This window comes from Apium graveolens, chromosome 2 (genome assembly GCF_009905375.1).
Source record: "Apium graveolens cultivar Ventura chromosome 2, ASM990537v1, whole genome shotgun sequence".
Classification (NCBI taxonomy): Eukaryota; Viridiplantae; Streptophyta; class Magnoliopsida; order Apiales; family Apiaceae; genus Apium; species Apium graveolens.
In genome coordinates this window covers 211,471,965-211,481,782 of record NC_133648.1, presented here as the reverse complement: position 1 = coordinate 211,481,782, position 9,818 = coordinate 211,471,965, and the positions used below count along the sequence as shown (strand labels likewise).

General features: G+C 41.4%; 1 non-coding gene across 1 annotated transcript; it reads right to left on the bottom strand.

Annotated features, from left to right (window-relative positions):
• Positions 1-3,748: 3,748 nt before the first annotated feature.
• On the bottom strand, positions 3,749-3,855 carry LOC141709927 (small nucleolar RNA R71). Its single transcript, XR_012570479.1, has one exon. It is a non-coding gene; the product is annotated as a small nucleolar RNA R71 (small nucleolar RNA).
• Between the last annotated feature and the right edge of the window lie 5,963 nt (positions 3,856-9,818).

The window sequence follows — 9,818 nt, the reverse complement described above, 5'->3', positions numbered from 1 at the left end:
TTTATCCGTTGAAGGATAAAATTACCGGAAATGTATTTGTCTTTCAACGGATAATGAATATCCGTTGATAGAACAATTTTGGCTTTCAACGGATAGAGAATATCCGTTGATAGGATAAGTCTTAATTAAAGCCAACTTTGTTCTTGCAGCAAATTTCATTTTAGGCTTCAAGAGAGATTATATAGATGACATAGATTATGAATAATTAAGCATACCTAACTCACTTACTAATCTTGTGAATGTTGATTCATCAAGTGGCTTGGTAAATATGTCTGCAATCTGCTTTTCACTTGGAACAAAATGAAGTTCCACTGTACCTTTCATCACATGTTCCCTAATGAAGTGGTACTTGATATCAATGTGCTTGGTTCTTGAGTGCTGCACTGGATTTTCAGTAATGGCAATGGCACTTGTGTTGTCACAGAATATTGGAATTTTGTCAACAGTCAGACCATAGTCAAATAGTTGATTCCTCATCCATAGTATCTGTGCACAGCAACTACCAGCAGCAATGTACTCAGCTTCAGCTGTTGATGTGGAAACAGAATTCTGCTTCTTGCTGAACCATGATACAAGCTTGTTCCCTAGAAATTGACAGGTGCCTGTTGTGCTTTTCCTGTCTATTTTGCAACCTGCATAATCTGCATCTGAGTAGCCAATTAGATCAAAACCAGACTCTCTAGGGTACCAAATTCCTAGATTTGGAGTCCCCTTGAGATATCTGAAAATTCTTTTAATAGCCACTAAGTGAGATTCTTTAGGGTCAGCTTGAAATCTAGCACAGAGACATGTAGAAAACATTATATCAGGTCTACTAGCAGTTAAATATAAAAGTGAGCCAACCATGCCTCTATAACTTGTAATATCCACAGACTTTTCAGCCTTGTTTAATTCAAGCTTAGTGGCAGTGGCCATGGGAGTTTTTGCAGGTGAGCAATCCATTAAGTCAAACTTCTTTAAAAGATCATAAATATATTTAGTTTGACTAATGAAAATTCCACCACTAACTTGTTTAACTTGTAAACCAAGAAAGTAAGTTAGCTCTCCCATCATGCTCATTTCATATTTACTTTGCATTAATTTAGCAAACTTTTTACAAAGCTTATCATCTGTAGATACAAATATAATATCATCTACATAAATTTGTACAAGTATCTTAGAGCCATTAACATTTCTAAAGAAGAGAGTTTTGTCAACAGTACCTCTTGTGAAATGATTATCTAGAAGGAACTTTGACAAAGTCTCATACCAGGCTCTAGGTGCTTGCTTTAGTCCATAGAGTGCTTTCAACAGATAATACACATGGTCTGGAAAATTTTGATCTTCAAAACCTGGAGGTTGGCTTACATAAACTTCTTCCTCCAATTCCCCATTTAGAAATGCACTCTTGACATCCATCTGATAGACTTTGAAATTGGCATTAGCTGTATAGGCTAGAAAGATTCTGATGGCTTCAAGTCTGGCAACTGGAGCAAATGTTTCATCAAAATCTATTCCCTCTTGTTGAGAATAGCCTTTAGCAACCAATCTGGCTTTATTCCTTATGACAATGCCATTTTCATCCATCTTGTTTCTGAATACCCATTTTGTGTCAATAGAACTCTTGTTCTTTGGCTTGGTGATAAGTGGCATTTTATACCACTTAGAATGTCTTAAAATGGCTTAAATTGGTGTCTTGAAATCAAGTATTTTGTGTATTTGATGCATTTTTCTAGTGTTTATGCATTTCAGGGTATTAGTTGCATTTCGGGGGAGGAATCATCAAGAATAAGCCTTGGCATGTGTTCACCATTGCGAGAGGAAAGGAATGGGCAGATTACGGCGAAGAAATGGAGCAAACTTGGATTTTTTTCCAGTAGAGGCCTGCGCGCCCGTGTAGCAATGCTGAGCGGCCGCGCAGCAACCTGCGCGCCCGCGCAGCTATGCTGAGCGGCCGCGCAGGGTCGGGGAAAAAGATAAATTATTTTAGACTTCTACTTCTGTTTGGCTTCCAACTTCTATGTAATCTGAGTTTTATGGGACTATTATATAGGTAGATTTGAGACGTTTTCACAGAGAGTATTAAGGGGATTATGTTTTAGATTGTGTTTTATGCAAGAAGCGAAGGAGATAAGGAAGAAGACCGATTTAGCACACCACAACGAAGAGGAAGCATATTTTCTTGTGATTCTTGTTTCGTTGTAACGTTGGATGCTAGTTTTCTTGCTTTGACTTATTTACTCTTGTGACGTACTCTGTTTTAATATAATTAGTTTAGTTATTATTTTCTTGTGTTTGTTTATCATGATTTCATATGAACCCATGATGGCGATAAGTTCTATTATGGGCTAATCGTGATCATGGGGTTGCAACGGATTTATTATGGAATTCTTTAGTTAATTGTTTAATACTTTAGTGTGTGATGATTGCATGATATCTAGTATTGGTTGTGCGTATTCGTCTTATGTGCGTCGCGAACATATAAGATAGGGTGTTAATCTCTTATGAAGTGACGGTGGATCTTGAGATTTAGAACTTGCCATGCTAGCATAGGTTCATGTACGTTGAACATGATTAGTGGGTAACTCTAACAGTTTTATTTGCCCTATGTAATCAAAAGGAATAACTTGAGCTTAAATCGTTGTGTTCTCAATTTCTGTAGACATATAGGAACTCAACATAATTGATGACTATTCGACTTCTATCTTAATTGTGGATGCTTGGTAGAATGGTATTAGTACAATGAAAGTTGGCTTTTATCAGTTTCGTGTTATTCGATTAATATCATCACTGTCACATGCTAAAGTAATAACAATGGCTATAGAAGGAAGTAATAATGAAGTTGTGATCTCATGAGTGTTTTATTATTGATAAATTGAAGTGTTAGTTAAGTGGTTGATTAAGTAGTTAATTATAGTTAATATTTAATCAACAATTTTAAGTGTTATTATCTTAACATTGAGAAGTAATCATACATTGGTGAGTGAGTTTAATTAGACAATAATTTAGTCTGAGTCTGTGAGGGAACGAACTTGAAAATATTCTATATTACTTGCGAACGCGTATACTTGCGTGAATATTAGTGCGTGTTTTCGCCCTAACAAGTTTTTGGCGCCGCTGCCGGGGACTCGGCGTATTTGTTTAGTTTATGTACTTACCATCATTGGTCATTAGGACTCAGTGATTAGGACGTAGTAGTTACTTATTTTTTCTGGTTGTGTTTCAGGTACTTTAGCAAGCGTTTATGCAAACTCGTTCTCGTGCTCGCAAGAGGACTTTAGATACAGCTGAGGAGACAGACGAAGTTCTTGATATTCCGGAGAAGTTAGATTTTGAGGATTCGGATTCAGGAACTGAGTAGAAAGAACCAGTAAACATGGGAGATCGTATTGTTCAAGCTGATCCAGCTCTTATGGATTTTTCTCGGCCTAAAATTGATGACATTCAGTCAAGCATCCTTCATCCGGCTATTCAAGCTAACACCTTTGAAATCAAGCCGGGCACTATTCAGATGGTGCAGAATTCTGTTTCTTTTGGAGGAGCGGCAACTGAAGACCCCAACATGCACATAAGGAATTTTGTCGAGATCTGCAACACTTTTAAGTATAATGGCGTGACTGATGAGGCTATCAAGTTGAGGCTTTTCCCATTCTCACTAAGGGACAAGGCTAAAGACTGGTTACATTTGGAACCAGCTGGGTCCATCACTACGTGGCAAGATCTTGCGCAAAAGTTTCTGGTGAAGTTTTATCCGATGGCAAAGACTGCTGCTATGAGGAGTGCTCTTACTCAGTTTGCGCAGTAACCTACAGAATCTATGTGCGAGGCTTGGGAACGCTACAAGGAAATGTTGAGAAAATGTCCACATCATGGAATGCCGGATTGGATGGTGATCACTGGTTTCTATAATGGTTTGGGGGCCCAATCTCGGCCCATGCTCGATGCAGCAGCTGGAGGCGCCTTATGGGCTAAAAGCTATACTGAGGCGTATAATCTTATCGAGACGATGGCTGCAAATGAGCATCAAAACCCAACTCAGAGGATGACGACAGGCAAGGTAGCAGGTATTCTGGAAGTTGATGCAGCCACCGCTATTGCAGCCCAGCTCCAAGCGCTATCAATGAATGTTGATTCTCTGGCTACGTATGGAGTTAATCAAATAGCTATGGTTTGTGAGCTTTGTGCAGGTTCTTATGCTACGGATCAGTGTTCTCTTGTAAACGAATCTGTTTAGTATGTGTATAATTATCAGCGACAACAGCAGCCTGTGCCAGCGACCTATCATCCTAACAACAGAAATCATCCAAATTTCAGCTGGGGGAATAATCAGAATGCTATTCAGCCACCATATCAGCAAGGAGTGAGTAAACAGTTTAACCCACCTGGATTCCAGCAACCACAGCAGTATGCTACAAGGCAATCATATCCTCAATAGGGAAGTGCAGCTGCACCTACTAGTGCTGATTTTGAGGAACTTAAGCTGTTGTGCAAGAGTCAGGCGGTTTCTATCAAGACCTTGGAAAATCAAATCGGTCAATTAGCCAATACAGTGCTCAATCGTCAACCTGGCACTCTTCCCAGTGACACGGAAGTACCAGGAAGGAAGGAAGCTAAAGAGCAAGTCAAGGCTATTACCTTAAGGTCTGGAAAAGTAGCTGATGCTGAAAAGGCAAAAGAATTAGAAGCTGAAATTAGAGGTGAAGAATCTAAGCAAAAGGAGAAAGCGGCGGAACCAAGGAAGACTACTGTTGAACACACTCTGCCTGAGGCTAATACAGGGGAGAAACAGCTCTATCCTCTACCACCTTTTCCTAAGAGATTGCAGCAACAAAAGCTGGATAGACAGTTCGGGAAGTTTCTGGAGGTGTTCAAGAAACTTCACATCAATATACCTTTCGCTGAGGCTCTGGAACAAATGCCTAGTTATGCAAAGTTTATGAAGACTATTCTTTCAAGGAAGGTGAAACTGGATGACCTTGAAACTGTTGCTCTCACGGAAGAATGCAGCGCTGTTCTGCAACAAAAGTTACCACCAAAACTGAAAGATCCAGGAAGCTTCACCATTCCTTGCACAATTGGCAATCTGACGTTTGACAAGTGCCTTTGTGATTTGGGAGCAAGCATTAATCTGATGCCGTTGTCGATCTTTAAAAAACTGGATCTGCCTGATCCAAAACCCACGTACATGTCACTACAATTGGCTGACCGTTCCATTACTTACCCAAGGGGCATAGTTGAGGATGTGCTCGTCAAAGTGGATAAGCTCTTCTTTCCAGCAGATTTTGTTATTCTGGATTTTGAGGAAGATAAGAAGATTCCCATAATCTTGGGGAGGCCTTTCTTGGCTACTGGCCATACCTTGATAGATGTGCAAAAAGGGGAACTTACTATGCGGGTCCAAGATCAGGATGTGACCTTCAACATATTCAAGGCAATGAAATTCCCTACAGAAGATGAGGAGTGCTTAAAAGTGGATGTGATTGATTCTGCGGTTACTTCGGAACTCGATCACATGCTAATGTCTGATGCATTGGAAAAGGCCTTAGTGGGGGATTTTGACAGCGATGATGAAGATAGCAACGAGCAATTACAATATCTGAACGCTTCTCCCTGGAAGCGAAAGCTGGACATACCATTTGAATTTCTTGGTACTTCTGACCTCAAGAACGCTAAAGGGAAGCTCAAACCATCAATAGAGGAAGCACCTACCTTGAAGCTCAAGCCATTACCTGAACACTTGAGGTATGCTTTTTTAGGTGATTCATCTACGTTACCTGTTATTATTTCATCTGACCTTTCAGGTAGTGAGGAAGACAAGCTCTTAAGGATTTTGAGAGAATTCAAATCGGCTATTGGATGGACCATAGCAGACATCAAGGGGATAAGTCCTTCATATTGTATGCATAAAATTCTGCTAGAGGAAGGTAGTAAGCCAACTGTGGAACATCAGTGAAGACTGAATCCCATCATGAAGGAGGTGGTGAAGAAAGATATTCTGAAATGGCTAGATGCAGGCATCATTTATCCTATTTCTGACAGCTCGTGGGTGAGCCCCGTACAATGTGTACCTAAGAAGGGAGGTATCACTGTGGTCGCAAATGAAAAGAATGAGCTCATCCCTACTCGAACAGTTACAGGATGGAGAGTATGCATGGATTATAGAAAATTGAACAAAGCCACAAGGAAGGATCACTTCCCTCTTCCATTTATTGATCAGATGCTTGACAGATTGGCGGGTCATGAGTATTTTTGTCTTCTGGATGGTTATTCCGGGTATAATCAGATTTGTATTGCACCAGAGGATCAGGAAAAGACTACCTTCACTTGTCCATTTGGCACATTTGCTTTTCGCAGAGTTTCGTTTGGGTTATGTGGCGCACCGGCCACCTTTCAGAGATGTATGATGGCTATATTCTCTGACATGATTGGAAATAACATCGAAGTATTCATGGATGACTTCTCCGTCTTTGGACACTCATATGATGAATGTTTGAATAATCTGCGCGCCGTACTCAAAAGATGTGTGGAAACTAATTTGGTGCTTAATTGGGAGAAATGTCATTTTATGGTGCGTGAAGGCATTATCCTTGGGCATAAGGTCTCTAGCAAGGGTCTGGAGGTGGACAAGGCCAAGGTGGGAGTCATTGAAAATCTTCCCCCACCTAATTCTGTGAAAGGAATCCGTAGTTTTCTTGGTCATGCGGGTTTTTATCGGTGATTCATCAAGGACTTTTCAAAGATATCTAAGCCGTTGTGCAATTTGCTTGAGAAAGATGTGCCTTTCAAATTTGATGATGAATGTTTGGCAGCATTCGAGACTCTCAAGGAGAGTTTGATCACGGCACCAGTCATTACAGCACCAGATTGGACAGAACCATTTGAGATGATGTGTGATGCGAGTGATTATGCGGTAGGTGCAGTTCTGGGACAGCGCAAGAAAAATCTCTTCCATGTGGTCTACTATGCGAGTAAGACTTTAAATGGTGCCCAATTGCACTACACCACTACTGAGAAGGAGCTTTTGGCTATAGTCTTTGGCTTTGAGAAATTTCGATCTTATCTGCTTGGTACGAAAGTAACAGTATTCACTGATCATGCAGTTATTCGCTATCTGGTTTCTAAGAAGGACTTGAAGCCGAGACTCATTCGTTGGGTGCTTTTACTTCAGGAATTTGAGTTAGAGATCAAAGATAGAAAAGGTACTGAGAATCAAGTAGCTGACCATCTCTCTAGGTTGGAGAATCCCGATTCTACTTCACAAGATAGGACATTAATCAATGAATCTTTTTCGGATGAGCAGTTGTTTGCAATTCAGGAGGAAGAACCACGGTTTGCAGATATTGTAAACTATCTCGTCAGCAACATAATGCCTCCTAATTTAACATCCGCCCAAAAGAAGAAGTTTCTGCATGAGGTGAAATGGTATATGTGGGATGAACCATATTTGTTTAGACAGGGAGCTGACCAGATCATCAGGAGATGTATCCCGTTCTGTGAGACGGAGGGGATATTACGAGACTGCCATTCCACGGTTTATGGGGGACACTATGGAGGTGAGAAGACGGCAGCTCGTATTCTGCAAGCAGGTTATTTCTGGCCTACTTTGTTCAAGGATGCTCATCAGTTTGTTTTAAGGTGTGATCGTTGCCAAAGAGTGGGAAATTTGTCAAGGAAGGATGAAATGCCATTAAATGTGATGCTTGAAGTCGAGGTCTTTGATGTATGGGGAATCGATTTCATGGGGCCTTTTATCTCGTCTTGCAATAATCAGTACATCTTGCTGGCAGTCGATTATGTCTCAAAATGGGTTGAAGTTAAAGCTTTACCGACAAATGATGCAAAGGCAGTGCTAAATTTTCTTCATAAGCAAATTTTCACAAGGTTTGGAACACCTCGGGTAATCATAAGTGATGAAGGATCGCATTTTTGCAACCGTAAGTTCACTTCTATGATGCAGCGTTATAATGTGAATCATCGAGTAGCTACTGCCTATCATCCGCAAACAAATGGTCAAGTGGAAGTGTCTAACAGAGAGATAAAGCGTATTCTAGAGAAGGTTGTTTGTCCGTCAAGGAAGGATTGGTCTTTAAAGCTCGATGAAGCTGTTTGGGCTTACAGAACAGCATACAAAACTCCACTTGGGATGTCACCATTTCAGTTGGTGTACGGTAAGGGATGTCATCTACCGGCGGAGCTTGAGCATAAGGCCTACTGGGCATTGAAGAAATTGAACCTGGATTTAGATGCAGCTGGTAAGAAAAGAATGCTCCAGCTTAATGAACTTGATGAATTTCGACTTCAAGCGTACGAGAATAATAAAATGTATAAGGAAAAGGTGAAGAGGTGGCACGATAGGAAGCTACATCCTAAGTTATTTGTGCTAGGGCAACAAGTTCTTTATTCAACTCTCGGCTCTGACTTTTTCCTGGGAAGTTGAAATCAAGGTGGTCTGGACCTTTTATTGTCAAAACTGTGTTTCCACATGGAGCGGTGGAAATTTTTGAGAATGATTCGGACCAAGCATTCAAGGTTAACGGTCAGCGGTTGAAGCACTACTATGGGGACATGGCAAACCGAGAAGTGGTTAGTGCCATTTTGTTGACTACTTGAGAAAGGTACGGAACGTCAAGCTAATGACGAAAAAGAAGCGCTGCGTGGGAGGCAACCCATGAATTGTTGTTACAGGAACCCTTAGAAGTTAATAACCTATCCAAAAACACAAAAAAATCAGAAAACAGGGGCTGGAAATTTTTTTTTTCCAGAGACCTTCTGCGCGCCCGCGCAGCAAGCTGCGCGCCCGTGCAGCTATGCTGAGCGGCCGCGCAGGGGTTGAGTTCCAGAAAATTTTTTACAGTTCAGAAAAAAAAAACACAAAAACAGTTTTAGCCCATAAACCCACGATTTGTTCCCACTACCCCATCATTTTATCCCTTAATTCCCAAACCCTAATCTAATCCACACCCTATATATACATACACCTATCCTACATATCTCCCACAAAACTTCCTACACTTAAACCCTCTCACAAACATCAAATATCAGTTCTTACACACTTTTATTCACGAATCAATGGCACCCAAGAGAGCACGCACTATTGACAGCAGCAACACAGTTCCTACTGCTGATTCATCGAGGGGTACTGCTGCAAGGCCTCGGTTAACTGATAGAGATGTGGAGGAGGAGTACACTAGGCTGTTGGGGAAGCTGATTCTGAAGGAGAGGGGGTTTTTACCATCAGGGAGGGATGGTGAGTTGTTGCCCATGATTGCAGAGAAGGGGTGGATAGCTTTTTGTGAGTCACCCGAAGTAGTACCGATGAGCGTTGTTCGTGAGTTCTACGCGAACGCGAAGGCTGAAAAGAATGGGTTTTCTGTAGTCAGTGGGCTGACGGTTGATTATCATCCTGCGGCGATTCGCCGTGTGATTGGACAGTGAGAGAGGAAGCCCGAGGAGGAGAACTGGAATGAAAAGACTGCTGAGGATTTTGACTTAGATTTGATTTGTGCGACTCTCTGTCGACCGGGCACAATTTGGACCCGCGGTACAGGCAATAATGAGTATCGTCACTTTCCGGCGATCGCCATGAACAGGTATGCCCGTGCATGGAATGCATTTATTTATGCTAATATTTTGCCTTCTTCGCATGCACACGAGGTCACAGTTGAGAGAGCACAGCTGTTGTGGGGAATTCTGAATGAGGAGTACTATGTGGACCTTGGTGAGTTTATCTACCAAGGAATTCTGAAGTTTTTGAGGGGAGCAAATCATATGAACATCCCTTATGCATCCACGGTTACGAAGCTATGCCGAGCAGTGGGAGTGAACTGGCCGGCTCATGA